The following is a 27534-nucleotide window of genomic DNA, read 5'->3' as shown; positions in this document are numbered from 1 at the left end:
GTGACTAATTCAGTCACACTCAACATCTTACTGGATATTTTATGCACTGTGTAATGTCCCAGAGGGATGTTGAGGTTTTTAGATCGCTTTATATTGAGAGTTTTCTGTTCCTTGGTGTCATCACCTGAGTCCACCCACACATTTTGACAATCGCTGAATGGATAGGCTTTGCCTGACCAGCCAATGTCCTTGTTCATGTCCATGTGATAAGCAGAAGGCAAATTTATAGTAAGTGCTAATGTTATGTGACTGAATGGAATTCAGTGGAAAATGAGCATATGGAATTTGCAACAAAATCTTGTAAAACCCTATAATCAGCCTCATGGTGCAGTTGGTCTGAATTTGTTTTGGGTCAAAAACATTGTAACATCATTTTACTGATGATATTTGGCACAGTGCCCACACAAGTGAACGACATGCCAGAGATTGCCAGATATGGTAAGTAATTAAATTTATTTTCTTTAAAAACGAGCATAAAATTGTATACTATTTCATATGTTAAAGAATACACTCCTTAAGAGGATGACTAAATTTTAAAAAGAACATTGTGGTCCAAGTACAGCTCTCAAACTATAGCCCGACAATTTTGGGTGTCCTTCGAACCTGGTAATTGCTTTTCAGCATTTTCAAGTTTCTCTTTAGGAATATTCTTCCCATTCCTGTCCACAATCAGTTATCGCTTTCTTTTACCTTTGTGATGCCTCTTATGAGCTTGCTTTATATAATTATTGCGACCAACCCAATTAATGAAAGTAAATGAAAATTGCATTATTCCTGTAACAGGTAGCCAATCTACAATGTTTGTTTTATGTCTTGGTGGAAAGTTGGAAATCTACCACAGTATCCCTAAGGACTAATACAGCATAACAGCCTTCCGAAACATTTAGGAGTGAGAATGGGAAAGGGGGGTACTATTCAAACCGAACACTTTGAACATTAGAATAGTGTACACTTTACATGATCTTGACGTCAAAGTTGGAAGGCCCCTCATTAACCCTTACAATTGAACATGTATACTAAATCCAGTTAATAAACAATTGATTATTAAACTACTTGCTTCTATTACGATCCCAGACCAGACCCCAACAGTGGCCAGGATACTAGACAGAAACCCCAATATTTAATTTTAATTTTGTAAGACTGTGAGGAAAGAATGCCTCGCTCCAGGATTGATTTCACAAAAACATAGGGATATGGTATATTGAAACAAATTTATTACTAACACCGTATTAAAATATCTTTAACATCACACCAGAAAATAACTTACATTTACCCCTTAAACAATGCGAATCAATGCAGTAGCACAGTAACTTTTATCTGCAATGTGTATTCTAACTCAAACAACAACAAAAAACAACTCGGTTCTCAATCCACTGTTAAAATACATTTAGCACTCAGGAATATCTGCTTTACAGAGATGTATGAAAGAGAGATCTTTTGACCCTGCTTTAATGGAAAGATCTGACTCCTGTCAGAACCATGCAGAAAATTCTGGCTGTATTTCTCCAGATGAGGTAGTGACGTAATTGTATTCTCGCTGGACTAGTAATCCAGAGACACAGGCTCTGAGGACCTATGTTTGAATCCTACAAGGGCCATTGCTGGAATCTGAATTTAATAAAAATCTGGAATTAAATGTCTAAAGGTTACCACGAAACCATTGCTGATTGTCATAAAAACCCATCTGGTTCACTAGTGTCCTGTAGGAAAGGAAATCTGTTGTCCTTACCTGCTCTGGCCTACATGTGACTCCAGACCCACAGCAATGCGCTGAGGGATGGGCAATAAATGCTGACCGAGCCAGCGACACCCACATCCTGTGAATGAATCAAAATATGCTTCTCAACTTGTTTCAACTCACCACCTATTCAGACAAGTCCTAATTGCTTGAAAAGACTGCTAATCTGTCTACAGACATATCTTTAACTAAACTGCAGTGAGAGCAAAATGCTTGACGTCTGCTCACAGATCCATCAAATTCTCAACTGAAACACTGCTTTCCGGCAAAATGCCTGGGCCGGGATTCTCCGATCCTGCGCCAAGTCGGAGAATCGGCGAGGGGGCGAGAGAATTGCGCCACGCCGCTCTGACGCCGGGCTGCCGATGCTCTGGTCGTCGGAGAACCAGCGTCTATTGCGCCCGCGGGGTCGCCACTGCGCCGGTCAGGGGCCATTGAAAGCAGCTCCCCCGGCGATTCTCCGTGCTCGACGGGCCGAGTGCCCGCCGAGTTCCGCCGGCGTGGGTTACCGGCGGGACCTCGGAGCTCTGGCTGCAGGGGGCACCCTGGTGGGGGGGAGGGGGGATCCGAGGATCCGAGGATCCGACTCCAGGGGGGCTCTACGGTGGCCAGGCCCACGATCAGGGCCTACCGATGGCGGGCAGGCTAATTCCGGGGGGGGGGGGGGCTATGTTCCTCCGCACAGAGCCCCTGCACGGACCCGCGGAAGCCGTGTCGCGCCGGCTTTCGAGCGCTCAGCACTCCGGCGCCATACTAGCCCCCTAGGAAGGGGTGAATGCCTGGACCTGGAGGCACGTTGACGCCAGCATCGCTCGCACATGTTTTGACGCTGGCGTCAACACATGGCGGGGATTTCGGAGAACCCCGGCCCTGATAACTGAGCTCCACCCAGTCGCTATAATCATCTTACCAAGCTGAAATCTAATGAACTCCACAGGGACCCCCCCCTTTAATCCAAACAAAACTGCATTAGTCCAAGCTTTTATAATGCTAATTGCACCCCTGGCTCCCCAAAACATGCCTTTTGAACCAGGATTCTTTAAAAACATGACTGCAGCAGTCATACACACACTAACCCAGTCTGCTAACCTTTACTGCATCTAATACCAATATGCAATACATCTGAAATTCCTGCATTCATCAGATTCTCAATTATTCCCATTTTGCATCAAACCGTGATCAAAATTTTTCATTTTTAATAAGGATTACACAGAATTTACAGCATAGAAACAAGCCATTAAGTCTAACTCATCTATGCTGGAGTTAATACTCCACACAAGCTTCTTTCATTTCTAATTACTTCCTCCTACATTCCTTAATTCACTTCTCCCTCATGTGTGCAGCAAACGTTCCTTAAATGTGTCAACGTTGCTAATGCCATTCCACGTGGCCTCGTTCCTCGTTAGTCATTTTACTGTTACCACAGATACTGTGCCCATTCTTCCTTTTACCAATGCTGACCACTGGGATATCAGGAGATATCTGACCGGTTCAGGCAAAGAGCTATGGGCAGAATCTTTTGATCATTGGTGAACTTCTTGGAGGTTTACATTTACTGAAGTGAGGTGGTAGCTTAACTGAACTTCCACCAAGTTGTGACCAAGAAGGCCTATGGTTGATCGTCCCACTTCGCCGTCAATTGAGGCCATTAAGTGGCCAATTAATGCACTTAAGGGCCTCATCCCACCATTGCTGGGATTAACCCAGCCAAAGCAGGCCTGTCACCATGCGTCTCGCATGACTGGTGAAACTGTGCTTTCCACCTCGGGGGAGGGATTCCCTCAATCATCGGCAAATAGTGCCTGATTGAGGGATCAGACATCAGAAAGGGAGTCCGCTGGGAAACACTCCCGCCCATGCTTCCAAACACCCCCCCCCCCACCCCCGCCCCCTCTCCCCATGACCCCCACCCTGAGAATACCACCCCCCTCCCATGCCTCAAATTATTTACTTGTAGCCTGAAATCCTGGGAATCCAGGGAATATCCTTCTGGAAGCAGCCACTGCCTCCTCATTGACACTTCTGAACACAAGATTGGGAGACCTGTCCCATGTAATAGTCAAGCCTGACATAGTCATACTCATGGAATCATAACTCACAGGTAATATCCCAGACACCACCATCACCCTGGGTATGCCATCCCACCAACAGGACAGACTCGGTAGAAGTGGTGACACATTGGTATACAGTCAGGCGGACACTGCCCTGGGAGTCCCCAACATCGACTCTGGACCCCATGAAGCCACATGGTATCAGGGCAAACATGGGTAAGGAAGCCTTCTGCTGAGTGCCACATACCAAAAACCCCCGCCCCCCAGCCCAGTCAATGGGGCAAGAAACATTCACACCACACAAGTGCCAGGTAATGGCCATCTCGAACAAAAGGTAATCTAACCATCCCCCCTTCACATTCAATGACATTACCATTGCTGAATCCACCACTATCAACATCCTGGGGGTTACTGTTGACCAGAACCTGAAATGGAACCCAACCTTCTAAATACCAAAGCAGGTCAGAGGCCAGGAATCCTGTGGCAAGTAGCTCACCTCCTGACTGCCCAAAGCTTGTCTGTCATCTGCAGGTATAAGTTAGGAGTGATGGAACACTCTCCATTTGCCTGGATAAGTGCAGCTCCATGGGTGGCACGGTAGCACAGTGGTTAGCACAGTTGCTTCACAGCTCCAGCGTCTCTCGCGTTCGATTCCCGGCTTGGGTCACTGTCTGTGTGGAGTCTGTACGTTCTCCTCGTGTCTGCGTGGGTTTCCTCCGGGTGCTCCGGTTTCCTCCCACAATCTAAAGATTTGCAGATTTGGTAGATTGGCCATGCTAAATTGCCCTTAGTGTCCAAAAAGATGGGGTGGGGTTACTGGACTACGGGGATAGGGTGGAGGTGTGGGCTTGGGTAGGGTGCTCTTTCCAAGGGCTGGTGCAGACCTGATGGGCCGAATGGCCTCCTTCTGCACCGGCTCCTTCTATGTTCTATGTTCTAATACACAAGAAGCTTGGCACCATCCAGGACAAAGCTTGACTGGCACCATCCAGGACAAAGCTTGATTGGCACCCCATCCACAAACATTCACTTCCTCCAGCGCCATCTACAAGATTCACTGCAGTAACTCAACAGCACCTTCCAAACACACAACTGCTACCATCTAGAGAGACAAGAGCAGCAGCCAGATAGGAACACTACCACCTGATTGGCATGTGGTTGAGAAGAGTTCCTCACCGGCCCTCCAGCCCGGAGGCAAGACTCCCAATGCCACAGTAAGATTTTGCCCTACTTTTAAAAGGCACATTGGACGTCTGGGTCACAGAAGCAGCAGCAATTGCCATATTGGGAAAGTAGCGCAGTGTCATTGGCGATGCTGCCAAAGGGCATCAGGGCAGGAAGGAGGATGGTAGGAATGGTAAAGTTACTTGATTAGAATCCAGAAGCCTGGACTAATGCCCTGGAAGCATGAGCTAACCCCTCACCACGGCAGCTGGGGTATTAGGAAGTCATTAATAATAATCATTAAACTGTGGAGGAAATCTGCAATCCTTACCCAGGCCGGCCTGTATGTGACTCCAGACCCAGACAATGTGATGATTCTTAACTGCCCTCTGAAACAATCTTGCTAGCCATTCAGGTGTAGGTGGCCCACCACTACCCAGTCAAAGATAGGTAGAGATGGGCAATAAGTATTGGCCTTGCTAGTGATGCTCACATCCCAAGAAGGAAAGAATTAGAGTTCTCTCCCAGGCCCCAGAAAATTAATCTGAGCCATCCCCATCTGCTGTCGGACCACCAGCCTTTGGGCTTCCTGATATTGTGCTGGCATGAGCCCGATGAGCTGAATTGGGGTGTCCATTTTGGGCAGGCTGATGTTATATAATGAGGCATCGGCCTCAAAATGGCTCCAGCCTTTCCGGTACCGGAACAGATAATAATAATCACTTATTGTCACAAGTAGGCTTCAATGAGGTCACTGTGAAAAGCCCCTAGTCGCCACATTCTGGCGCCTGTTCGGGGAGGCCGGTCCGGGAATTGAACCCGTGCTGCTGGACTTGTTCTGCTTTACAAGCCAGCTATTTAGCCCACAGTGCTAAACCAGCCCCTAAACCAGATGTTCTCCTCTATTTGGGGATCCAAAAGTCAAAATTGACGTCCCAGACAAAAGATATTCCTTCCAAATTCACAATTTGATCCGTTAGTAACTATCTTATATTTTTGTGCATTATAACAGTAACTACACTTCAAAGGTACTTCCTGACTCCAAAGTTCATTGGGATATCCTGAGGCGATGAAAGGTGCTATATAAATGCAAAGCTTTCTTTTCAATGCCCCACCCCCACCCCTTGATGAGGCTGTCCCCCAAAAAAGTTTCTCCATGTCCACCCTATCGAACCTGCTGCACAGATTTTTAAAAAGTCGATCTTATGCAGCACCCTGATGAAAGGTAACCAGCCTATTTCGAAGAATCCAAATTCTTGCTGTACAAAGACTCCTTCAGACTGTTGTTACTCTTTGAACAATTAAATCACATACTGAGCACAACCAGTCTATTAATTACTCACAATACCTCAGTGCCACCCGCACACAAACACATTTTCCCACTTGCAGCCTCCGCCGTAAAAATACGCCTACCCCTGAGTTCACAGGCAGGCCATCCTTGTTTCTTTAACTGACCAGCTAATACCGCTTCATGAAAGTGAGCATTTTTTGAAAAGGAATGCTTTATTTTTCTCTGTATAACCCCATCCTAGATGGCAGTGTTGACAATTGACCATAACCAAGATGTCCTTATTCTCCTTTGGTATTCCACCTGATAATTCTGTAGCCCGTGATTGAGGGATGTGCATTTTTACTGAAGCCTTATTGTCAAGTTCATTCTGTCCAATGTGGTCCTGTGTTGAACCAAGTATGGGGCTGGATTCTCCCAAAATGGGACCACGTCCACACGCCGGTGTAAAAACGCTGGAGTTTTGCTCTGGAGATTCCTGCAGAAAAGATCAGCTGATTCAGTGAGCTGCAGGGGGCTAGCAGGGGCCCAGAGTAATTCACACAGCTTTAGCTGCAGATACGGGGCCCCACACTTCCGGTTTTGAGTCCGCACATGCGCAGGGCGGTGTCCTCCGGCGGCTGCGCTGAACGCCATGGTGGACCTGGACCGCGGAGGCAGATTGAAAATGTAGACCCCCCCCCCCCCCCCCGATCGGCCACGCGCCAGAGCATCCGACCGCGTGGATCTGTCCCCCAGCCGCCGAAAAGGCCCCCCTTGTACCCGGTCCTCCCGCCCCCCACCAGGATGGCCGCGGACTGAGTCCGCAGCCGCCACGCGAGCATCCCGACCGGCAATAGCAGGTTAGTTCCACGCCATCGGGAAACTTCCCCGGTCGGGAGCAGAGGATCGCTGGACTGGCCTCTGGCAACGGGCCCCCAGCCGCGCGGAGTACTCTGCAAGCACGCCAATTCTCGGGTCCCAGAGCCGGGCCCGATTTCGGCGTGAAATTGGATTCTCTGCCCCCCACGCCAAACACGATTTTGGCGCGGGGCTGTGGAGAATCCAGCCCATGATGTTTCATGAAGGAGTCCCAATGCATCATTAATGAAAGATGATAATGGCATCTTTGTACCTTTGTGCCCCCATGTCACCCCTCGCTGTTTTTGCTTTGAACACCTGACTTTATGTAATGTATCAGAGTTGTGAACTTTGTTTTATTCCCTGTCTTTGTGTTTTACTATTTCCAAATCCAGCCATCCAAATCAAATTTGAGCAGTAATGATAAAATGGCCAGGTAGATCTGCCAATTTGTCGGAATATTGGGGTGGCACGGTGACACAGTGGTTAGCACTGGCGCCTCACAGCTCCAGGGACCCGGGTTCAATTCCAGCCTCAGGTGACTACATGGAGCACATTCTCCCCGTGTCTGCGTGGGTTTCCTCCGGGTGCTCTGGTTTCCTTCCACAGTCCAAAGATGTGCAGGTTAGGTGGATTGGCCGCGCTAAATTGCCCCTTTGTGTCCGAACATTAGGTGAGGCTACGAGGTTGCGGGGGGGTGAGCCTAGGTAGGATGCTCTTTCAGAGGGTCAGTTCAGATTCAATGGGCCGAATGGCCTCTTTCTGCACTGAAGGAATTCTATGATTCTATGATATTGTTTTGTACTCCATGAGAGAAAGCCAGAGATCACTCACTATGTTCAGCAGGTTTTCTGATTCTATTTGTCTCCTTTGCTTCCCCATTACTTTGTGGATATTTGGGCTGTTACAGTGCATAGAAATCAATACAGATTTGCACAATTCTCAAAACAGGTTGTTGAAAATTGTTCCAGAATGCCATGTTAAGTAAAGATGCTTAATCACATCAGAGGTACTTGGGTGGGATTCTCCCATCGGGCGGCTAAGTGGCGACGCAGGCGTAAAAACGGGAGTGTTTTGCTCCGGCATCAGCGCCCGTTCCCGGGACCCCATTCTCCAGCCCACAGGGAGCTAACACGCGTGGGCCGCTCCAGCTGCCGATCCCGGCCTGAACCCGGCGCCGTGGGGTCCGCGTATGCGCAACTGGGCCAGCGCCAACTAGCGCATGCGCAGTGGCCTTCTTCCCCGCGCCGGCCCCGACGCCAAACAGCGCAGGGCTACAGGAGCCGGCGTGGAGGAAAGGAGGCCGGGGGGCAGCGAAGCCGGCCCGCATATCGGTGGACCCCGATCGCGGGCCAGGCCACTACGGAGGCATCCCCCCCCCCCCACCCCCGGGATCGGACACCCCCTCTCTCCTCACAGGCCGCCCCCGGACCCTTCACCGCCGAGGTCCTGCCGGCTCAGCGGATGTTAGAACGGCGCCGGCAGGACTCGGCTTTTCGATGACGGCCGCTCGGCCCATCCAGGCTGGAGAATCGGCGTGCCGGCCCGGGACGGAGCGTCGTCGCATACCCCGAACGGTGCCGCGCCGGCCATGCCGGCCCCAATGGCGGCGAATCTCTGCTCTGCGGGGAATCCCGTCCCGGCATCGGGGCGGCGTGGTGCGATTCACGCGGCCCGCCGGCGATTTTCCGATCCGGCGGGGAGTCGGAGAATTCCACCCTTATTTCTGATAATTTCTACAGGGGAGGGATTCTCCGAAAACGGGCGCGATGTCCGGGACCCGGCCCCAAAAACGGCGCGGATCACTCCGGCGTCGGGCCCCCCCAAAACAACGCAAATTCTCCAGCCCCGAATGGGCTAGCAGCGGCGTGACGCCATTCGCGACGGCATCACCCGACGTGGACGGTGACGCCATGCGGCTCAAAAGACGTGCCCCTCCCACCCCGGAAGACCCGACAAGATGGCCGCCCGCCGCGCAGCCCCGAGGTTCCTGGACGCAGTGGAGGAGAGGAGGGTGTCCCTGTACCCCGGACACGGCCGCAGGGTCGCCCCACGCCTCAGCCGGCGTCTGTGGAGGGAGGTGGCAGAGACCGTCAGCTCTGTGGCTCTGACACCACGGACAGGCACCCAGTGCCACAAGAAGGTGAACGACCTTGTCAGGGCAGCCAGGGTGAGTCCCCCCCCCTCCAAGGACAGCCCAACCCAGGACACCCCTACCCAGGACAACCCTACCCGGGACATCCCTACCCAGGAGACCCCTACCCAGGGCACCCTTACCCAGGACACCCCTACCCAGGGCACCCTTACCCAGGACACCCCTACCCATGACAACCCTAGCCAGGACAACCCTACCCAGGACAACCCTACCCGGGACATCCCTACCCAGGAGACCCCTACCCAGGGCACCCTTACCCAGGACACCCCTACCCAGGGCACCCTTACCCAGGACACCCCTACCCATGACAACCCTAGCCAGGACAACCCTACCCAGGACAACCCTACCCAGGACAGCCCTACCCAGGACACCCCTACCCATGACACCCCTACCCAGGACACCCCTACCCAGGACACCCCTACTCAGGACACCCCTACCCAGGACACCCCTACCCAGGACACCCCTACTCAGGACACCCCTACCCAGGACACCCCTACTCAGGACACCCCTACCCAGGATAGCCCTACCCAGGACAACCCTACCCAGGACAACCCTACCCAGGACACCCCTACCCAGGAGACCCCTACCCAGGACAACCCTACCCAAGACACCCCTACCCAGGACACCCCTACCCAGGACACCCCTACCCAGGACACCCCTACCCAGGACACCACTACCCAGGACACCCCTACCCAGGACACCCCTACCCAGGACACCCCTACTCAGGACACCCCTACCCAGGACACCCCTACCCAGGACACCCCTACCCAGGACACCCCTACGCAGGACACCCCTACCCAGGACACCACTACCCAGGAAACTGAAATAGAGGACAGTGACACAGATTGGATGGGCGGAGACGAACCGCCACCCCAAAGTGCCATGGACTCAGAGTCAGACGATGCGCACCACACAACGCCACTGCTGTCACCAACACCCTCCACCTTCGCAGAGACGCTCACCTCGGTTGGGCACTTTAGTGATGAGGCGTCTGGTACACTCACTGGTGCACACAACACAGCCGTCCCGGTACAGCAGGTGGAGGTAGGAGCATCAGAGGGGCTGGGAGGTCGGAGGGCGTCCTGGCGCAAGCGAACATCTGCCGCCCAGATGGATCCCGGGTTCCTGGAGTTACCACACCCACCCATAGCTCCAATGCAACCACCGAACCTGGGACGAGCGAAGAGGGTGACGGTCGGCTTGTAGCGGCTGCAGTCGCAGGTGGAGGAGTGCGCCTGCGTCCAGGAGCTGGGAGTGGTGCCGGTCATGTGTGCCACCTAGGCCGATACCGCACGGGTGGCGTCCGCGGTGGAGGCAATGGGTGCGACGGTGTCAGACATGGGGAGCAGTATGCGAGGCCTGGGGCTTTCCGTGCAGGCGGCGACTGTGGCCCAGGACATGGCTGCCCTCGCACAGGAGGCCAGCGGCAGATGGCAGAGGCGCTCAATGCTGTGGCCCTGTCTCAGCAGGCAATGGCCCAATCCCTGCAGGCCATGGCCCAGTCTCAGCAGGCCATCGCTGAGGGCATCGGCGCCATTTCACCTGTGCTAGCCGGCGTCGCACAGTCACAGACAGGGCTGGCCAACTCCCTGAGCTCCATGGCTGCAAACCTGCAGACCCTTGTCAATACCAGCACGGGCCTCCAGGACTGGCAGCGCCAGGTGTCGGAGGGACGTCGGATGGCCGGTCCGTTCGCACCCCCGACCCATCTAGAGGCTTGGGGGCCATTGGGCACCCTGAGGGAGGAGGAGTTGCTGGCGCCCATCCCTGGTCCCCCTGTAGGGGAGGTCCAGGAACTCTGCAGCACTTCGGACTCCCCCTTCCGTTCCAGGTGCATCGGGTGGGTAACAGGCAGAACAGGCTGGCAGCTCGCCATCCCAGTTGCCCGGGCCGCAACATGGCCCATCTAGGCCAGGCCGCCCCAGGAAACGGCCGCCAAAGGGATCCCGAGACAGAGGGCAGGAATCGCAGGAGTCCACCTCCAGTTCTGCTGTACCGCCTGGGGAACCACCTTGGCGTAGTCAAAGGGCCCGTAAGGCCAAACAATTAGACATTGAATAAGTTGGCACGGGTGCAGGGCACAGATGAGTTTTAGGGGCTGGGGCACGTGTATGCACTGTTTGTTATTAAAATCACTTTAACACCTACAGAAGCTGCCTTTGTGCTCTGTCCGAAGCGTGCGGGGGTGTCATGTACGTTGAGTGCAAGTGTGTGTGTGAGGGGTGGTCTTACGTCGGCCTTAGGTGAGCCTGCCTCATCCCCCTGGGCAGAGGACAGGACCGTGTGCTGCAGTGTCACAGCCGCATGCAGGGATGGTCCGGGTGGATGGTGGTACTGTGGCCATGGGTCAGACATCGTCTGACGATGTGGAGCCAGGAGCTCATTGCAGAGCAGTTTTCATCATCCTCCATGGCCTGCAATAGACACGCTTCCACCTGCGCCCAAGAGAGCCCGGCCGTCGTGCCGCAGGTGGATCTGCAATGGAGGGGTGGTGTCATGCGGGTCGGGTGGGTGTGGTTGGGGGGGGGGGTGCTGGGTGGGTGGGGGTTGTGAGGGTGTTCGGATGTTGCCATGGTGTGCGGTATGTGGCCATACTCGCCGATTCCCACGCCCCCTAGTCAGTGAAGTGGGCGGCTATCAGCCTGTCCCGTGCCCGCTGGGCCCAGCCGGTAACGGTGGACAGCCACCCGCCCATGTCTAGCCCGTCTGCCCTGACCATTGCCCCCATCCCCCTCATCTGGGGAGGGCTGTGCCTCTTCCTGCTGCTCCTCCACTCCGCCCTCCGCTGCCTGCGGAACATCGCCCCTCTGCTGGGCTATGTTGTGCAGGACGCAGCACACTACGATGATGCGGCCATCCCTATCTGACGGATACTGGCGGGCGCCCCCAGAGAGGTCCAGGCACCTGAAACGCATTTTGAGCACGCCAAGCACCCCTCGATCACACCCCTTGTCGCTGCATGGGCATAATTGTAGCTGTTCTCCGCGTCATTCTGTGGCCTCCGTGTAGGCGTCATCAGCCACGACCGCAACGGGTAACCCCTGTCACCCAGCAACCAGCCCCTCAGCCAGGGGTGGCGTCCCTCGAACATGCCGGGGATGTAAGACCATATGAGTCGTGTACACTTCCCGGGTACCGGGCGCAGACGTGCAGGATAATCATGCGGTGATCGCAGACCACCTGGATGTTCATGAAATAGGTCCCCTTCCTGTTGGTAAACACTGCCCTGTTATCTGCAGCTGGCCGCACGGCGACGTGCATTCCATCGATCGCACCCTGGCCCATGGGGAACCCGGCCACGGCAGAGAAGCCCACGGACCGGACATCCTGACTGGCCTGGTCCACAGGGAAGCAGATGTAGCGGTGCGCCATGGCATATAGGGCGTCTGTCACTGCCCGGATGCACCGGTGCACCGATGTCTGCGAGATGCCGGACAGGTCCCCACCTGGCATCTGGAATGACCCCATGGCATAAAAGTTCAGGGCCACGGTAACCTTGACGGACACGGGGAGAGGGTGTCCCCCCCCCCCCCCCCCCCAGTGCCACGCGGTGCCAGGTGTGCCAGCAGGTGGCAGATGTGTGCCACATTTTCCCGGCTCATCCGGAGTCTCCTCCTGCATTCACGGTCCGTGAGGTCCGGGACCGGTACACACGGGGCCTCCTCGGGTGCCTCCGTTGCCGTGGCGCCGCGACGTCCTCCTCCCCCTCCTCGTGTTCCTCCTCCACTACGTGCTCCCCTTGCTCCTCCTGCTCGTCCTGTCGGGCGGGTGTCCCTCCAGCCTCTGCGGCATGCTCCTCTGTGGCAGCCTGTGCCGCCTCTCTGGCACACTCCACCTCCTCCTCCTCCAGGGCAACATGGAGAATAGCGGTTGCCGCCACGGCGGCCAACATCGCTGGCTGATCAGAAAACATGACGGCCTGCAGGGGAGGGGGGGAAACAACGACATGTCATCATTGCCCGTACCCCCCTCCCCCCAGCCAGGTGGCATGGGCTGCATGGGCGCGACTGTTGGAGGATGGCACCTGGCCAGGCGGACAAACTCCCTTGCCCTCGCACCCCTCTCCCCGGCACTCACCCCCCTCCCGTCCCCGGCACTCACCCGCCCGTCCCCGGCACTCAACCCCCCCCGTCCCCGGCACCCACCCCCTCCGTCCCCGGCACTCAGCCGCCCCCCCCCCGTCCCTGGCACCCACCCCCGGCACTCACCCCCCTCCCGTCCCCGGCACTCACCCGCCCGTCCCCGGCACTCACCCCCCCGTCCCCGGCACCCACCCCCTCCGTCCCCGGCACTCACCCCCCCCCCCGTTCCTGGCACCCACCCCCCCGTCCCCGGCACTCACCCCCCTCCCGTCCCTGGCACTCACCCCCTCCCGTCCCCGGCACTCACCCGCCCGTCCCCGGCACTCACCCCCAGTCCTCGGCACTCACCCCGTCCCCGTCCCCGGCACTCACCCCCCCGTACCCAGCACTCACCCCCGTACCCGGCACTCATCCCCCCCCCCGTCTCCCTCGCCGGCACTCACCCCCCCATTCCCCGGCACTCCCCCGAAGCCCACCCCACCCCACACACCCCCGCCGTGCACGCACCCACACACCCTCTCCCCCACACACACAGACTGCGGCCACGCCATCACCTCTCCTGCGGCCACCCCCCAGGCCGTGACCTACCTCCACGCTGGACGGCGTCAACCATCAGCACTGGTTGACGCCGTAAAAAGGTGTTTTGATTTACGCCGACGGGACCCATGGTCACGTCGGTGGGACTTCAGCCCATCCGGCCGGGGGAATATGGGCAGCCCCGGAGTCCATTGTCTCGCGCCCGCTCCTGCCACTCTCCGAGGCGGGCGGCGTGATTGACGCCCCGCCGACTTTTCACCCTCCGGAGAATTCGGCGGGGGCGGGATTTACACCGCCCCCCCCAGCGATACCTGTCTGTGCGGAGTCTGCACGTTCTCCCCATGTCTGTGTGGGCATAGCAGCAGGATCCCAGGTTCGATTCCCGGCTTGGGTACCTGTCTGTGTGGAGTCTGCATGTTCTCCCCGTATCTGCGTGGGTTTCCTCCGGGTGCTCCGGTTTCCTCCCACAAGTCCCGAAAGTCATGCTTGTTAGGTGAATTGGGCATTCTGAATTCTCCCTCGTGTATCCGAACAGGCGCCGGAATGTGGCGACTAGGGGATTTTCACAGTAACTTCATTGCAGTGTTAATGTAAGCCTACTTGTGACAATAAAGATTATTAATATATTATAGTTCATCTGCATAGTTTTCTGAGACCGTGACTGTAAAGGACAGTTAAAATAACTGAGTAATGCATAATCATCATGCAGAAATAATACACTAGACCAGTGAACTAAAGCAGTCTAAAACCTTCCCGGCTGCAGTATTTCAGCTATGAAGAGAGACTGGTTAGGCTGGGGTTGTTTTCCTTAGAGCAGAGAAAGCTGGGGGAGACCAAATTGAGGTGTATAAAATTATGAGGGACAGAGATATGCTAGATAGAGGGGTCATTAACCAAGGGCATAGGGTTTTGGGTAAAGGGCTGGAGATTTGGAGGGGAATTGAGGAAAACCTTTTTCACTCAGAGGGTGGTGGGAATCTGGAACTCGCCGCCCAACTCTCAGAACACAGCATTTAGATGAGCACTTGAAATGACATAGCCTTGATGGCCAAGGAAGGTACGTTCATAATGCAGCCAAACAGGTTGGGTGCCAACCTGCGAAATCCTTCCAAACATGCCAATGGCTGGCGGTAAAAGCAGGAGACTCCTGGTCAACTGCACTTGATGCGGAGAGACTGCTCCTGACAACAGACGAGCGATCTGGGAATTACTAGGTATGGAAACAGACAAAGGCTGCCTTAATGCGCCTCTAGGTATGCAAAGAGAATTGGAATTTTACTTTAAATTGGATGCCTTAATTGACATTTGTGCAAGTTCATGTTTCAGATTTGTTTCAGCTTTTGTCCATTTGCCAACAGAATGTCATAGAATGCCTGCAATGCAGAAGGAGACCATTCAGCCCATCAAGTCTGCACCCGGCCCTTAGAAACAGCACCCACTTAAGCACCTAAGTAACCCAACCTAACCTTTTGGACACTAAGGGACAATTTATCATGGCCAATCCACCTAACCTGCACATCTTTGGACTGTGGGAGGAAACCGGAGCACCCGGAGTAAACCCACGCAGACACGGGGAGAAAAAGCAAACTCCGCACAGACAGTCACCCCAGGCCGGAATTGAACCCGGGACCCTGGAGCTGTTGGGCACCAGTGCTAACCACTGTGCCTCCCTGCTGCTAGTTCTTCCTCACTGAATTTCTGCCAGTGAGTATGAGCAGCTTTAACTTAATGTGCTCTGGATCTGTTAATCCAGCTGTTTGTCAGTTGTGTGCTGATGTGGTCCAAATGCCGCACAGAGGCAGAAAAGCAACCAAAAAAGTGGCCTGTGCACAAGTGTCAGGAGATAGATCTCATGGACAGCCTGATGGAATGAAAAGTCTCGGCTGGATCCCAGCAGAAGCTGATTGCTGTCAGTTTTGCTGGATTGATTCAAGTTTGGAGTTTCCTGTTTTCTGCCGTAATTTTCATTTGAAGTAGAGGATGCGTTATTAAAAGCCGACTCACTAATTCTCTCCTGTGAGATTTCCGAATCCCTTTGTCACTTAGGAAACAAATTTGTTTTACACTCTGCTGAGTGTAATCTGATCTTTCTGAAGCCCGAGGCAATACCCTTGATTTAAAGGGCAGCACGGTAGCATTGTGGATAGCACAAATGCTTCACAGCTCCAGGGTCCCAGGTTCGATTCCGGCTTGGGTCACTGTCTGTGCGGAGTCTGCACATCCTCCCCGTGTGTGCGTGGGTTTCCTCCGGGTGCTCCGGTTTCCTCCCACAGTCCAAAGATGTGCGGGTTAGGTGGATTGGCCATGATAAATTGCCCATGGTGTCCAAAATTGCCCTTAGTGTAGGGTGGGGTTACTGGGTTATGGGGATAGGGTGGAGGTGTGGACCTTGGGTAGGGTGCTCTTTCCAAGAGCCGGTGCAGACCCGATGGGCCGAATGGCCTCCATCTGCACTGTAAATTCTATGATAACCACGGCCCACATTTTCTCCCACATTATCGGAGTCTGTATTTGCAACCACCACAAGCACAAAGATGGACTTCCTGGGAGAGATCTGGAAATGAATCAGTAATTTTGTTTAGACACAGATTGGCACTTTATCATGAAGATTAAGGAAATCTTTATTTGGGGAGAAAGAAAACAAGGAGCCCCGAGTGCAGTTATTTCTTTAGAAATTAAATCACAATTCATAAAATTCTGTATCATGTTTGTCATTTTATTCTGCCCCCTTTCAAGCGTTCCATAACTTTGCTTCCAATTTTTTCTTCATACTTCACTAGTCATTCAGACAGATTTAGACAGTGCACAACTTCAATGTCCTATGTTTCAATCTGATCATAGCTTCTATATTCAACCCATTAGCACACACTTATGCATTTACAAACAGCATTTACAAACACCTTCCTTGTGGGCCACTTAAATTCCTCACCATAGAACATAGAACATAGAACAATACAGCGCAGTACAGGCCCTTCAGCCCACGATGTTGCACCGAAACAAAAGCCATCTAACCTACACTATGCCATTATCATCCATATGTTTATCCAATAAACTTTTAAATGCCCTCAATGTTGGCGAGTTCACTACTGTAGCAGGTAGGGCATTCCACGGCCTCACTACTCTTTCCGTAAAGAACCTACCTCTGACCTCTGTCCTATATCTATTACCCCTCAGTTTAAAGTTATGTCCCCTCGTTCCAGCCATATCCATCCGCGGGAGAAGGCTCTCACTGTCCACCCTATCCAACCCCCTGATCATTTTGTATGCCTCTATTAAGTCTCCTCTTAACCTTCTTGTCTCCAACGAAAGCAACCTCAAGTCCATCAGCCTTTCTTCATAAGATTTTCCCTCCATACCAGGCAACATCCTGGTAAATCTCCTCTGCACCAGCTCCAAAGCCTCCACGTCCTTCCTATAATGCGGTGACCAGAACTGTACGCAATACTCCAAATGCGGCCGTACCAGAGTTCTGTACAGCTGCAACATGACCTCCCGACTCCGGAACTCAATCCCTCTACCAATAAAGGCCAACACTCCATAGGCCTTCTTCACAACCCTATCAACCTGGGTGGCAACTTTCAGGGATCTATGTATATGGACACCTAGATCCCTCTGCTCATCCACACTTTCAAGAACTTTACCATTAGCCAAATATTCCGCATTCCTGTTATTTCTTCCAAATACAAGTGTTAACTTGTCCAAAGGTCTACAACACACATTCTGCCCTGCGCAATGCATGCTCAGCTATCACCCCGTCTTTGCCGACCCCCCTCTTGCTTCACATCCCCAGTGATGCATCAAATCCGAAATACTCCTGCTTATTTGCAAATATGCCTTGGAGCTCCTGCGTAACCTTCTGCACCCAGTGCCCCAGTGATACTTCCCAGCACTCGCTTTGTGGTCCCGTGACTGCGGGCCCTGTGTGCCCATTGCGTGCTCTCGGTGTTTTAATGATAAACTTGCAGCCATTTCTCACTCACTCAGGAACTCCCTCTTAAACCTCTTCACCTTATGACTTCCCTTCCCATCATTAAAGACTTCCTCAAAAGCCACTTTTCTGATTGTTCCCTCAGTTAATTCCCCTAAATATTTTGCTGTTTAGTCTACTCCCTTCCTGGGGAGGCACTTTGCATATTTAATTTCTTTAAATGCACAATGCAAATACAAGTTTTTTGCAAACAAGCAGAAGGCAGTTTGACAAACACCTGTTTTGGAGCATATCTCGTTGATCAAAAACATTGACTCATTAGCCTCTGACCCTTACTTTCTTGAGAATTAGCCTTCCTCGTGTTAAAAATATCAACCTACTAAAAACTGTAGACATGAGACTGTATACTGGTGATTATCTGATGAGTCAAAGTTTAACTTTTTGGACAAATGAGCCTTTGAATCGCCTTAATTCTGCAATAAAATATACTGACAAAATAATTTAATGGAATGGAGTGCAAGAATAGATTCCAAAAACTAGGTTAAATATAAGCAAGTGGTCCATTGGAATGGAACTTTTACTGAAATGGTCTGCAATACTATAATGTTTCACTACAAATGAATCTGGTTGCTTTAAAAATTCAAGAATTCCCCTCAGCTTGCTAAAGTATTTACTTGTGAACAAGTTCGCAACTTTTAACATTATGGTGGTGCCATTATTAGGAAGCAAACCAACAGATACGAGGATCTATTCAATCTTCTGTCCTCCCCAAACCTTTACTTATCGCACATGACAATTCCAAACCAGGCATTTCTCCCATCCTCTTGAACTCTACACTTTTATTTGGCTTTTACATGGTCCACTATCTCATTATTTGATTTGATATTTACATATTACAAGATCACATAGTTGTACAGCGCAGAAGGAGGTCATTTGGCTCATTGTGTCTGCTTCGGCTGTCCAAACGAGGATCATGACTTAGTGTCATTCACCTGTCTTTTTCCTGTACCCCTGCACCTTGTTTCTCGTCAAATAATCATCTATTGCCCTCTCGAATTCGTCGATTGAACCTGCCTCCACCACACTCCCAGGCAGTGCATTCCAGACTCGAAACACTCGTTGTGTGTAAAAGTTTTTTTCTCATGTTGCATTTGCTTCCATTGCAAATCACTGTAAATCTGTGCCCTCTTGTTCTTGATCCTTTTGTGGACGGGAATAATTTATCCCTATCTATTATTCCCCCCTCTCTCTCAATTATGTGTCTGTTTTGCATATTCTTCTGTTAACAGAGAATTGTGTGCGATTGTACTTTCATTTCGTCTTCCATGAAATGAGCGAACAGCTACTAATCACATCTGGAATTGAATCAAACCTCAAAAAATTCCCCGACTTCACAACATGCCACCTTTCATTCATGCATTCTCGAGGCATCCAATAGAGGGAGCTTTTATATTCCGGAATATTAATTATAAGTAGCACCTTGTGTCACAATCTACTATAATCCAAAGTGTGATGTATATACATGTTATTTTCAACGCCCCTAAAAGGCAAAAATATTTAGTTTGATGGAGCTATGTTAATGAAATGTTTTCATTTCACTGTGGCTATTGTAAATCAACATCAGACACAAAGTGGCAATGTCATGAAAATTGATTCAAACCTTTGCTCGAATTCCAGTTTGGAATGTTTGAGTGGGATTTTCACAGTGAGAGCCATGGTGTAAAGCTGGGCTTTGTTCTAGTTTAGCAGCTTCTCCCCGAGACACAGGTAACCTCCTTGGAAGAGTGTGAGAGTAATAGCAAAATTAATCCCTGTCAACTATCTATCTTTAGTTTAACACCAGTGCAATGCCTGCATTGGACCTGCATTAACTGTTTCTTCATTCCACTCCTCAATGGCAGAATCTGTATCAAATTGTTCTGCTCTGCTCCTCACAGTGAGTTCTTCCCTGTAATGTCAGATTTGATTCTGTTAGCGAGATTGCCCATATATTCCCTTTTTTACTAGTAATAACAGTGCAGTAACCAACCTTGCATGTCCATACCCTCCCTGAGACAGCTTTAGGTTTGTGAATGTGCAAATTTAAAAATAGGGTTAGTTGAATGTTGGTTGCCTCTAACAATACCCTAATGCTTCTCACTGGCATTCATATGTAAGATATCAAAGTTTTTAAATTCTGCTGAAATGACAGATTCTGGTCATTAAAGTTAAATAACTGTCATTGATTACTAAAATAGCACTTCGAGAAAGTATAACTTTAATTACTACAATCGATATAGCAACTGAAAACATTTGTCAGTCAAGCCGGGATTCTACTATCAACATTGACTACACTTCAGAAATACCTCTCGGCTGCAAAGTGATTTTGGGACATGAGATCATGAGAGGCACTATATAAATTCAAGTCTATTTTTTTGGAATGGACAAGAAAAATCATGAAAACACTTCAATCCTCAACACATAATTTCTCTTCCTTTCAAATACAAATTGGCATTAACATGATTTTTCTTAAAGGTTAATGAGTATAATGGACATTCTAGCAAACTCGGTGCCAGGATAGGACCATAAGCGATAGGAGCAGAATTAGGCCATTTCATAATAATAATCTTTATTATTGTCACAAGTAGGCTTACATTAACACCGCAATGAAGTTACTGTGAAAATCCCCCAGTCGCCACACTCCAGCACTTGTTCGGATACACTGAGGGAGAATTCAGAATGTCCAATTCACTTAACAGCACCGGAGGAATTCTCCACCCCCACGCCGGGTGAGAGAATCGCCGGGGCGCCATGCGTGTCCCGCCACGCCACCCCGACGCCCGCACGCGGTTCTCCCACCACCCCAAACCGGCGCGGCGAGAGTCACGGCTGGCTGTTGGGAGAATCGCCACTCGCCGTTTGCAACGGGCGAGCGGCGATTCTCTGGCCCGGATGGGCCAAGCGGCCTGCCCAATACGATGGGTTCCCGCCGGCGCTGTCCACACCTGGTCGCTGCTGGCAGGAACAGCGCGGGAACGCTGCGGGGGGGGGGGGGCAGCCTGTGGGGGGAGGGAGGGGGGTTCCTGCACCAGGGGGGCCTCAAATAGGGTCTGGCCCGCGATCGGTGCCCACCTACCGCCGGGCCGGCCTCTCTGAAGGAGGACCTCCTTTCCTCCGCCGCCGTGCAAGATCCATCCGACATCTTCTTGCGGGGCGGCCTCGGGGAGGACGGCAACCGCACATGCACGGGTGATGTCATTTATGCGGCGCCGGTCGCGTCACTTACGCGACGCCGCTCCTCGCCCCCAGGGGGGCGGGAGAATAGGGGGCTGGGAACGGGCTCCGACGCCGGAGTGAAACACTCCGGTTTTCACTCCGGCGTCGGCACTTAAAACTCCCGATGGGAGAATTGCGCCCCACGTCTTTCGGGACTCGTGACAGGAAACCGGAACAAACCCACGCAGACATGGGGAGAACGTGTAGACTCTGCACAGACAGTGACCCAAGCAGGAATCGAACCTGGGACCCTGGCGCTGTGAGGCAACAGTGCTAACCACTGTTCTACCATACCGCCCTATTTGGTCCATCGAGTCTACTCCGCCATTCAATCGTGGCTGTTATGTTCCTCATCCCCAATCTCCTGCCTTCTCCCCATAACCCGATCCCCTTATTAATTAAGAACCTATCTATCTCTGTCTTAGAGACACTCAGTGACTTGGCCTCCACATCCTTTGCGGCAATGTGTTCCACAGATTCACCATAGGTCACAAAGTGCTAATTAAATGACGAGTGCAGGAATACTGTGACAATTTAGCATGTGGAATGACTGCAGGCCAAGGGGCTGGAAAATTGGATTAGAGTAGACAGGCGCTTGGAGGCCAGCACAGACGCGATGGGGTGAAGGTCCTCTTTCTGTGCTGTAAAATCTCCACAGGCGGGATTCTCCATCCCGCCAGCCCCGTTTTCCAGCGGGTTGCGTCCCCAGCGGCAGCAGGATCCTCTGTTCCGGCAGCCAGCCAATGGGGCTTCCCATTGTGTCCATCCCAATCCATCAGGAAACCTGCAAGCGTGGGTGCGCTGCCGGCGAAGCGGAGGATCCCTCCAAAGGAGAATCCCGCAATATGACTGTGATTATAGAATGAACGTTAGGAAGCTTTGCTTGATATTGGAATCAGGAGCTTATTTCATTCTCTGTTTGTGAAACTCAGAAAGTCCATTATAACAAACAATTTCTGATCAACTGAGAACAAGCTTATTCTTGGAGTACAACCATTGTGTGTTTTACTGCTACCTTTCTTGCTCAATGAGATAGGCAGACGTTTTTAAATTATATATCGAACCGGGGCAATGAAAAGCATGCCAAGTTTGATTGATTCCTTAAGACCCCACTGATATCAATACAACGCCACATTGCTGGCAGGATTGAAATATCTTCACCGCAGCCTGCAGATATCTGTTAAGGAAATTATTTTCTACAAAATGATATTCATTTTCATGTTGGTGAGCATAAAGAATATTTTGAAGCCAAGTAATGGTTTGTGACATTATCCCTTTGCTTAGAATATGAACAGGGAGCATATCTTGGTTAACCAGCAAAAGGACAAGCTAAAATGTGCCTTTGCCAATGTAAACAAAGTCATCATTTAATATTTGTCCGAGGAAAACGCAGTTCCCTTTATTACCAGTAGGTGTCAGTAAATGTTCCTATAATCATTTGCCTCCACTTCGCTTCAGTGACGAACTGCAGTTTTCCAAGCTTTGATATGATGTTTTATCATATCAGATGCCGGGCTTTTTGTATTGTGGAGCAAGTGAGACGTCACTATCTTAATTGCACAGAATCTATTTCTTGGCAAATAAGCAAGTTCTACCTTAATTTTACAAAAAGAAATATTTCAACGTGACAGCTTCATTGCTGGTTGTCAAAGCAAGATAAGAACCCCCTAGCTTCAACAGATATTGGTACTAATCTCTTGCCAAGTATTATGAATGTTTTATTATTATTTTCACTTCAAAGGAAATGCAATTTTTTTTCAATTTTCATCACGTTTCCCCAATAGAGACAGGAAAGCAAATAATAATGCCCCTTAGATTTATTGTCAATTTAGTTACACAGTAGTTTGTGCAGGTTATATGTGTGGGCGTCACGATACCTTGTGTAATTTCTAGTTACTGAGGATTCAGTATATCTATACACAAGCATAAAAGTATAGGAAAAATACAACTGCCGTGCAAATATTACAATGATGAGGATGCAACATCCTGGACATGTTGCGAAACTGGAGGCTAACATTACATATTTCATAGAATTTACAGTGCAGAAGGAGGCCATTCGGCCCATCGAGTCTGCACCGGCCCTTACAAAGAGCACCCTACTCAAGCCCACGTATTTACCCTATCCCCGTAACCCAGTAACCCCCACTTACACTTTTTGGACACTAAGGGCAATTTAGCATGGCCGATCCACCTAACCCGCACATCTTTGGACTGTGGGAGGAAACCGGAGCACCTGGAGGAAACCCACGCAGATATGGGGAGAATGTGCAGACTCCACACAGACAGTGACCCATCCGGGAATCGAACCTGGGACCCTGGAGCTGTGAAGCAACTGTGCTAATCACTATGCTACTGTGCTGCCCTGGAGTTTATTTTCTGGAGACTGTATACAGCTTCATTCAATGTCAGAGAATCCTGTCACCACTGTCTTCTTCACAAGTACGGTTCAAAGGAAACCGCAAACGTGTATTTTCTTTTAGTTTCCTTCCAAGTACTTTGCAGGAAGCTTAGGGTGACTTGCAACCAGGCATTCCACAGTGTGGCGAAGTAGCTTACTCCAGGAGCAGGAGTGGATTCACAAACAGAACCGCTTTGCCTTCACCGACCTATGCTTTCAGCAAAATTGCCAAATTGTTCCCTAATAACTGCCCTCTAGGGAAGTGCAGAGCCCGTCTTGAGACTCAGAGCCAATAATCCTAAAATCTAATAGGAGTACAGAGTACCCTTGGTGCCGAGACACGCAGTTACCTTGAAATAACTGAAGAAAGAACATACTTTTTCAAATTGTTTTAGTGGCCTTTTTGTTTGTCAGTGAAATTGGCCAAGTCTGATTTGAGAGCTGCCAAACACGGTTTTCACAGCCCGTTCTCACATGAGGAGAAAAACTGCCCATGGTACTCAAAGTGTTAAATCCTAGCAGCAAGCTGTGGGAAGTCACATTTTACAGTTTTTCTTGTTTACCGCAGTCATATGCAAAATAATCCATCATTTGAAAAGCCCCAGTTGTTTTGATTTGTGATATAGATTTGGAATTTTCTGAAAATGTGGCCTCTCCTTAGCGCTTTTTAAACGCATATTAAATGGTCATTCCTCCTGGCTGGTACTCGTCAGGGAGATTTCGGGCTCATTCACCTTTGACCTTTGCCGAGCAACCTTTAGGCAGTTTGAAACGTGAGCCTTTGAAATATGTCTCACGGACTGACTGATGTTTGCTTTTTCTCCTATCTTATCGTTTCCCTGGCCTTTAATGTGCTATGTTCTGTTCGGTAGTCCTTACAGAAAGCATTGTTTCATTAACTGTGGTCAGTCTGGGCATGTGTTCTGCCACTTTTTATCCTCTCCTCGATGTAGGCCATTGGGGAACCTTCATAACAGCTGCTTTCTGTCATCTTCATGTGTCTTCTGTAAACATTGCACAGACGCTTTTGTGGAAAAAAACAAGTATATGATCAAGTTGTTTATAATTTTGCTGTACAAAATATGCTGATATTTACAGTATGCCTGCAAGGCCATCATAAATAGACACTTTTCGGAGCTCATAAGCAGTAGGTCACAATTGAAATATAAATACCACATTTGCTGGGACATATAAACCCTGTGTTGGAATATTCCACAAAAACAGCCTCACCTGTTTCGACAGGTGCGATTATAAATTGTGCCATTCAAGGTGAAAATGTAACCCTTCATCAACTGAAGACTAAAAGTGAGAGTTGGAGAGAGAGAGAGAGGGTGCAACTGGGAGAGTCACAGAGCAAGCGGGAGAGAGAAAAAAAGCAAGCAAGGGGGGCAAAGAGCAGGGATAAGCTGGGAACAGAGAGACTGGGGCAGAGACTTAGAAGTGAGGAAAACAAGGGAGCAAAGTGAGAAAGAGTTGGGCGATAAGAATGAGGGCAAAAAATGTTTAGGAGGCAAGAAATATAATAAAAGGCAAGGGGGGAGTTGGGAGGAGAGTCGAGAAGCAGTGAGAAGTGTGGGTTGTCATTAAAAACCCATGTGGTTCAGTAATGGAAGAAAATCCACTGTTATTACCTAGTCTGACTTCTATGTGTCTCCAGACCCACTAAACTGGTTAACCTGCCCTCTGAAATAGCCTAGCAAGTCACTCAGTTGTATCAAAATAAAATAATGAAACTGCCTCGACCTTTTTGACTAAGATCAAGCCTGAGGTCAGTTGTAATGCATGTTCTTGTCTATTTGGATCTAATTTGTCTATTTTGTGGGGATCATGAATTGGATTCAATTTGAATTTGTATTGTTTTTTGGAGCAAGCATGGAGATGGATCAAGGCCTTTCCCCATCCACTCTGTGCACTGGTTTTGTAACTCTGAGAAAGGAATAATATATAAAAAAAGAATGAAGCTGGACAGACAACCCAGCATCAACCAAGGCACCAAACTCTGACATGACAAAGGCACCGCCAGCCCTGTTGGCCCTGCAAAGCTTTCCTCACTAATATCTAGGAACTTGTGCCAAGGTTAGGAGGGCGATTCCACGAACCAGTCAAGCAACACCCTCACACTGCCATCTCACAGAATCGCAAGTTTTAGCCACATTCCCAGACTCCTCCTCACCATCCCAGCGACAGGGCACACCAACCAACCGGATGTGGCAGCAAGTGGTATACAACAGGGATAGAGTGGCTGTTGGAGTCCGCGACATTAACTCCCAATTCTATATGGTCTCCTGACATCAAGTCAAATATAGGCAATCTTGCTGATTCCCATCTATTGTTAAACACCACTTTGAAAAATACTGAGGGTAACAAGAGAAGAGAATACACTCTGGTCAGGGAACTTCAATGTCCATCACCAAAAGGGGCTCAGTAGCAGCAGTTCTGTCCAAGCGGACACGTCCTGAAGGCGACATCAGCCGCACTCGGCCATCGAGAATCAAAATGAGGGAAAAAATCTACTTGAACTCATCCTCACTAATCTACCAGTCGCATGTGCATCTGTTCACGACAGTATTGGCAGGAGTGGCCATCACACAGTCCTTGTGGAGGCAAAGTCCCACCCTCATACTGCGGACGCCCTCCATCGTATTGTCTGGCACCATTGTTATGCCAAATGGGACAGATTGAAAACAGGTCTAGCAGCTCAAAACTGTGTATCTGTGAGGTGCTGTTGGCCATCAGTAGCAGCAAAACTGTATTCCACCACAATCTATAAATTTATGGTCCAGGAGGTTCCTCAATCTACCATAATCATTGGAATTCAGTCTGAAGAAAAATAATGTAATGCATTTCAGGAAGATTACACAATAAATGGTTGGATTCTGGGAAATGTAGAAGGACCTTGAAATGCATTCCCACATACTCCTTACGGTAGATAAGGGGGTTAAGAAGCCATACGTGACCCTTTCCTTTTTGAGCAGAGGCATAGAAAATAAGAGCTGAGAGGTTATGCTGAAACTGCAAAACACAGTAGCTATGCCATAGAACATAGAACATTACAGCGCAGTACAGGCCCTTCGGCCCTCGATGTTGTGCCGACCTGTGAAACCACTCTAAAGCCCATCTACACTATTCCCTTATCGTCCATATGTCTATCCAATGACCATTTGAATGCCCTTAGTGTTGGCGAGTCCACTACTGTTGCAGGCAGGGCATTCCACGCCCTTACTATTCTCTGAGTAAAGAACCAACCTCTGACATCTGTCTTATATCTATCTCCCCTCAATTTAAAGCTATGCCCCCTCGTGCTAGACATTACCATCTGAGGAAAAAGGCTCTCACTGTCCACCCTATCCAATCCTTTGATCATCTTGTATGCCTCAATTAAGTCACCTCTTGACCTTCTTCTCTCTAACGAAAACAGCCTCAAGTCCCTCAGCCTTTCTCATAAGATCTTCCCTCCATACCAGGCAACATTCTGGTAAATCTCCTCTGCACCCTTTCCAATGCTTCCACATCCTTTCTATAATGCGGCGACCAGAATTGCACGCAATACTCCAAATACTCTACCAATAAAAGCTAACACACCGTACGCCTTCTTAACAACCCTCTTAACCTGAGTGGCAACTTTCAGGGATCTATGTATATGGACACCGAGATCTCTCTGCTCATCCACACTGCCAAGAATCTTACCATTAGCCCAGTACTCTGTCTTCCTGTTATTCCTTCCAAAATGAATCACCTCACACTTTTCTGCATTAAACTCCATTTGCCACCTCTCAGCCCAGCGCTGCAGCTTATCTATGTCCCTCTGTAACTTGTAACATCCTTCCGCACTGTCCACAACTCCACCGACTTTAGTGTCATCTGCAAATTTACTCACCCATCCGTCTACGCCCTCCTCCAGGTCATTTATAAAAATGACAAACAGCAGTGGCCCCAAAACAGATCCTTGTGGTACACCACTGGTAACTGGACTCCAGTCTGAACACTTCCCATCAACCACCACCCTTTGCCTTCTTCCGCTAGCCAATTTCTGATCCAAACTGCTAAATCTCCCTGAATCCCATGCTTCTGTATTTTCTGCAGTAGCCTACCGTGGGG

General features: G+C 50.3%; 1 protein-coding gene across 4 annotated transcripts in view; it reads left to right on the top strand.

Annotated features, from left to right (window-relative positions):
- Nucleotides 1–27534, top strand: part of nyap2a (neuronal tyrosine-phosphorylated phosphoinositide-3-kinase adaptor 2a) — a 221966-nt gene that overhangs the window by 173021 nt on the left and 21411 nt on the right. The gene's annotated exons all lie outside the window — the stretch shown is intronic.

Source organism: Scyliorhinus torazame, chromosome 14 (genome assembly GCF_047496885.1).
Source record: "Scyliorhinus torazame isolate Kashiwa2021f chromosome 14, sScyTor2.1, whole genome shotgun sequence".
Classification (NCBI taxonomy): Eukaryota; Metazoa; Chordata; class Chondrichthyes; order Carcharhiniformes; family Scyliorhinidae; genus Scyliorhinus; species Scyliorhinus torazame.
The sequence above is the reverse complement of the archived record's forward strand: the minus strand, read 5'-3'. Positions and strand labels throughout refer to the sequence as shown.